The sequence below is a fragment of the Phaseolus vulgaris genome, chromosome 9 (assembly GCF_000499845.2).
Source record: "Phaseolus vulgaris cultivar G19833 chromosome 9, P. vulgaris v2.0, whole genome shotgun sequence".
Classification (NCBI taxonomy): Eukaryota; Viridiplantae; Streptophyta; class Magnoliopsida; order Fabales; family Fabaceae; genus Phaseolus; species Phaseolus vulgaris.
In genome coordinates, this window is record NC_023751.2 from 3,924,399 (window position 1) to 3,930,398 (window position 6,000).

Here is a 6,000-nt window from a genome sequence, read left to right on the forward strand (position 1 = left end):
CCTACTTTGGCACCTCCTAAAACTACATCTACACCTACTCTTTATGTCACATGGAAGGTGTGACTTGTTTTTGTACATTAGCACCCCTTATTTTACGTCTACACCTTCCTTTAATGTTCTACTAAAAATACTAAAAAGAAATTACAAAAAGAGACATCCATTGATGCTCATTTATTAATGTTTGTGCCCTTACTCTTATTTTCTTCTAAGGCATGATGGATGATGAAATCATGTGTTGGCTTGGGCCTCAGTTTGGGCTTGGGCTTTGGGCTTGGGCCTCCATATTAAGAACACTAATAAGAAGAACTTCAAGTGTTGTGGTCCTTGACCATTCCTCCTATTGATGACCTCTTTATTTGATTGTTAAGATGACCCTTCAAGTATAGCATTCTTGGTCATCTTCATGTATTTTTTATTCACATCATGCTCCCCAGGCGCGAAAGAATTTGTCCACGAATTTAGTAGGCCTGCAAATAATAGAGTAAGTTTGCGCACATTAGATGGAGAATGTAGGGGTGAAGCAAACTTATTTTCATTAAGTTTAGGGAGATGATATGGTTGAATTCTAGCAACAAGACATGTTTAGAAAGAAGATTTTGGGATGAAATATTTAGTGAAAAAGCCTCTTAAAAGGTGAGAACCTTTAGGAGGGTTTGGAATAGCATCCCTAAACTTCTTAAACAAAAATGTCAAGTACTTAGAATGTTTAGGAAATGAAAAAGATAAGGAAGGAAAACACCTTGGAGCTGAAGGGATGAGACCCATTGTATCATGACCTTCTTTTTCTCTTTCATTTTCACTTTTGGCTTTTGTTTTAAGGTGGTCTTGTTTTACCTCATTTAACAATGTGGATCTTTTAAGGGGACAATTGGCAGCGATGTGCCCAAAACTTAAACACTTAAAACATTTAGTTTTTGAAGTTTTGGTGGTTGACTTAGGGGTAGAAGGATTTTGGGTAGAAACTTTTTGGGAAGAAGTGGTTTGTTTGGAAAAATTTGAAGGAGAATGTTGAGTATAAATTTTGTATGCATCCTTCCTATAAGAGTTGTAGAAACCATCATCATGAGTATTTTTGAAAGTTGTTTTCAAAAGGTTTGATTCCACCTTGATGGCTAGGTGAACCACTTTCTTTAAAGAAGAGTACTCATGTAATTTTACAAAATCTTTAATTTCTCTTTTTAAACCACTTACAAACCGTTTTATCTTTGACTCTTCATTATCATGCATATTCATTTTAGTCAAAGTTGTTTCAAAATCTTTAAAGTATTCATCTACCGTCCTATGTCCTTGGTGAAGCCTTTGGAACTTCAACAAGTGTTCCTTCCTAGAAGGAAGAACAAACCTCGTGTGCATGCATGCCTTTAAATCATACCAAGAGACCATGGGTGGCCTCTTGTTTAGCCCAATGTCCAATACAAGATGGTGCCACCATTGGTTGGCATAGTCTAAGAAAACTAAGGAAGCTAACCTAACCTTTTGGTCTTCGGTGACCTTATTCACATGAAAAATATGTTCAACCTTAGCTTCCCAATCTAAATACAAAGATGGATCATTAGACCAATGAAAACTAGGTAACTTTACAAAATTAAAAGAATGTTGTTGTTGTGGTTGGTGATGATGGCGCTTTTAGGAAAAATTGTGCAAACTCCTTTTGTCTTCATCTTGTTGATTTTGTCTTGCATGAACTTCTTCTAGTCTTTGCAGTCTTTTGGAAAGTTGGCTTATTTTCTCATATTTATGGACAATTTGCTTCTTGACCTCCACAAGTTCTTCCAAAAGGTGAGCTTTGTGATAGGATTTAGTTTTGGAAGATACACCACTTGAAATATTATCCATATTAACAAACAAACACAAAACGCAAAGAACAAACAATTAAAGAAAACTTGTTAGAATAAAAGAATGTTTGCTACAAATTGTAAAAGAGCACTCAAACCACTCCAAGAAAATATTTATTTCCTTAACTAAGCCTCTCTTGTGGATTGGATGAGCCTCAAGTGAAATATGCCAAAGCAAAATACACTTACTCAAAGAACAATACACCACAAAACTTGAGGAAACAAGAAAAGACAAGCAAGAAAAGGTGTAAACAAGAAATAGCTAAACCAAATTGGAAGTAAAAGAGATGACAAAACTGTGAATAGAATATGAAATGAAAAAGACAATCAAGAAAAGAAGGCACTCAATGAAAAGATAGCACTCAAAGAGAACCTAAAGAATAGAGAATAAGATGAAGAAAACCAAAAAACAATACTACTGGAATTTTTGTATAAAATGTGTGTGACTTTAAAGATTTATTTGGAACTAGATAATGCAAATTGGAAGTTGAAAATTAAACCACTGAAAGTTCAAGATCTTATCTCAAATTAGGCATGGGAATCACACAAAAACAGTGCGCCAATTAATTGTGATAAATTTTTCAAAATCACTATCGCGTCACCATTTTTTCCGCGCCAGAATTGCACACTGATTGTTTTTTATTTATCATTTTTTCTGTATTTTGAATTTTGATTCACTGCTTTTTCCACTTTTTTTATAACACTTCAAACTACTTAAATCCAGAACTTCAGAATTTTTATCCAACAAAATTAATTTTCATAAGCAATTTCAATTAGCACAAATACTGGAAAACAGATGAAACCTATTCTGGAATTAAAAAACAGAATTGAAACTTCAAAGACACAATGGAATTGATGTGTAGGAACTTGTATGGATGTAACAAACAAGCATGAACTCAATTCTAAAAAGAAAAAATGCAGCAAAGGATCAAAAACATAATTATAAAAACTGCACTCAAAGAAAATCAATCAACCAAAATTATGAATAAAAGTACTACATAGAATTGATGACATTTTTTGGAGAAACATGACTTTGACAAAACCTATATGGATTCACAAAGCAAAATGACTCAATCACAATTAATTTGTACCAATTAAAACAGCAAGAAAGACTCAATTAAAGCAAAAAGAAAACAACAACTAACACAAAATCAGAATTAAAGTGCCAATCAACTCAAAAAATAAAATTTTGCACACAACCATAGATCTAGATACCACATGATGTGAGTTGAATCAAACATAGACACTTTTCAGAATATGAACACAACAATATATGTGAAGAATGACAACAATTAAGAGTTGGAAACAAGGACAAACAATTAGGAACAAGTGGAGGAACTTAAGGAATCACCATTGAAGTACAAAGCCTTCTAATAGATGAACCAAATTCAAGATTGAGTGCCATTCCACATTGAACCAAAACAACACAAGGAATTGAAAGCACAAATACCAAATCAAATTAAGCTACAAGTGCAAAATTGAAAAGGAAACACAAGAATAACAAGAGTAATCGATGGAAATTGAAGAACAACACAAAAGGAACAAAAACAACCGATTGGAATGGCTAAAACATGATTAGAAATGGAAATCGAGATGGAATGAAGAAGAAACTTATTTGGATGAAGACTTGGAGGAGATGAACACGCCACTTGGATGGTGAAAGGTCCAAGATGAGTGCAAGTTGCCGCCACTTGAAGCACTCCAAAGCTCACAAGATAAGACTAGTGAAGGAGATCAAATCTCTCACAATTCTCTCTCAATTTGAGTAGAGTTTCCTTTCTTCAATTTCTAATTATAAATTTACATGAGCATTGCCTTTCTATTTATAGTAGAAGAGGGCTGAAAATGAAAAGGCACAATTCAAAAACTAGACTATTCAAAATTGGCGCCAAAACAAGTCACATGAGAAGTGTGACTTGCTTTCCTACTTTGGCACCTCCTAAAACTACATCTACACCTACTCTTTATGTCACATGGAAGGTGTGACTTGTTTTTGTACATTAGCACCCCTTATTTTACATCTACACCTTCCTTTAATGTTCTACTAAAAATACTAAAAAGAAATTAAAAAAAGAGACATCCATTAATGCTCATTTATTAATGCTTGTGCCCTTGCTCTTATTTTCTTCTTAGGCATGATGGATGATGAAATCATGTGTTGGCTTGGGCCTCAATTTGGGCTTGGGTTTTGGGCTTGGGCTTCCATATGAAGAACAATAATAAGAAGAATATCAAGTGTTGTGGTCTTTGACCATTCCTCCTATTGATGGCCTCTTTATTTGATTGTTGAGATGACCCTTCAAGTATAGTCCTTGGTCATCTTCATGTATTTTTGATTCACATCAGAATCTGGATGAGCTCTTAATGGTGGTCTCCCTTCAAGCTCTAGTGATTCAACCTTCAGGAAACGAGAGGGGCTCCTCCTGCAATGACACTCTAACGCTCAAGTTAGTAAGAACACAAAATTATAATGAATATAGGATAGAATGAGTTAAGAGTACTCTCTGTGTTGTGTATTAGATGATATGAGATGATCCTTTCTGTAGATCGAATTGTAACCTAGCCCTATAACCTCTCCAAGTGGCCTAGGATAAGTGTGTAAAAGATAGATCCCCTTGTTGATGTTCCCTCTGATATATATTGATCATATATTATGTAACGTAGTCCGATTCTGCCTTTATTGGGCCATTAAGGGTGATTAAGTCTAATGAATAAAGGATGACGCACATTTCCTGTTAAGGATAGGATTCCGATTCTCATATTATGCGTCGGATCCAAGCCCATTACTCTACATGCCCCCAGCCTCTAGCGTAGGCTACTGAGGCTATTATTATCAAGTTAAGCTAGTTCAAGTAACGACCATCCCTTATGCGTCGAGTCCATACCCTTCACTCTACAAATTCAACGCATGTATCTCCCAAATATATAGTCAAAGGTATGTGATAGTTGATGCCAAAAATATTTTGACATGAAATGCAATGAGTAGGTTTATAGTTTGATACTTTATTGTCATGTTGATTAAGTGAATGAATTGAAATTTTATCCATTAGAACACATGAATTAATGAAAGTTTTTTTAAATACTATATTGCCCTATTTTTTGTGATTATGTTTTTTCAAATGTGATAATGAACTAGTAGTAAAAAGAAGGAATTTATATTTTAGAATTATTTATTTTTCTTTTCATTATATATATATATATATATATTTTTTTTTTTTATTTTTTTATTATTGATCCCTTATAAGGAGGAAAATTTATTTTTAAAAAAATTACAAGATGATACAATGCATAATCATCTCTGTATGTGAATAAAGTTACAAACAAGAGAATCATTCTAAGTTCTGAAATATAAACAAGCATAAGTAAAAAAAAAAAAAAATATCGCGTAGAATGATTCATATATCAATCAAATTCAAAACTCACAAAGATAAACTATATCACATGTTTAAACCAATCTTATTTAGTATTTATTAGTGTATTTAAGTCGCATAAATCAAGAAACCAATTATTCAACCATAATCACATCGTGAATCACTAAAACAAATTCTAATGTTTTGTTTTGATTAGAGATTGTGGGTGAGTGGAAAGTTGAGGGTGTGGGGGAGTGGAAGTGTAAAGAAAGTGTGGAAAAAGTTGAATGTTTAGATTGGGAGATGTTAGAGTAGATGTGTGAAAAAAGTTTATTGGAAAGCGTGAATGATGTGATAGTTGTGAAAGTATTTTAATATATTTTGAATAGTGTAAATTATAAGATTACAAATTTACCCTTATATATAAATAAACAAGAAAATGAAATATTAATTAATTTAAAGGACATTTAAGTTAATTATAATAATTAGTATTATATTATTTAATTTCTATTACATTATGTTATATATAATAATAAAGTATACTTTTGTCCATGTGTGTAAAAAAATAATAAAAAAATGATTATTAATTTTGTACATAATTTTGATAATTAAAATAATTGTAAGTTTCAATTATAACTTAAAAAATAATTTAAAATTGAAATGAATTAAAAAATAGAATATAGAAATGAAATATGATTTCTTCATTTTTAATTTTATTAATTGAAAAAATTTGTATTAGTTAAATTTTTGTTTGTAGATAATTTTAATATTATTAATGATTATTTAATAAATGTTATATTATATAATTATATAAT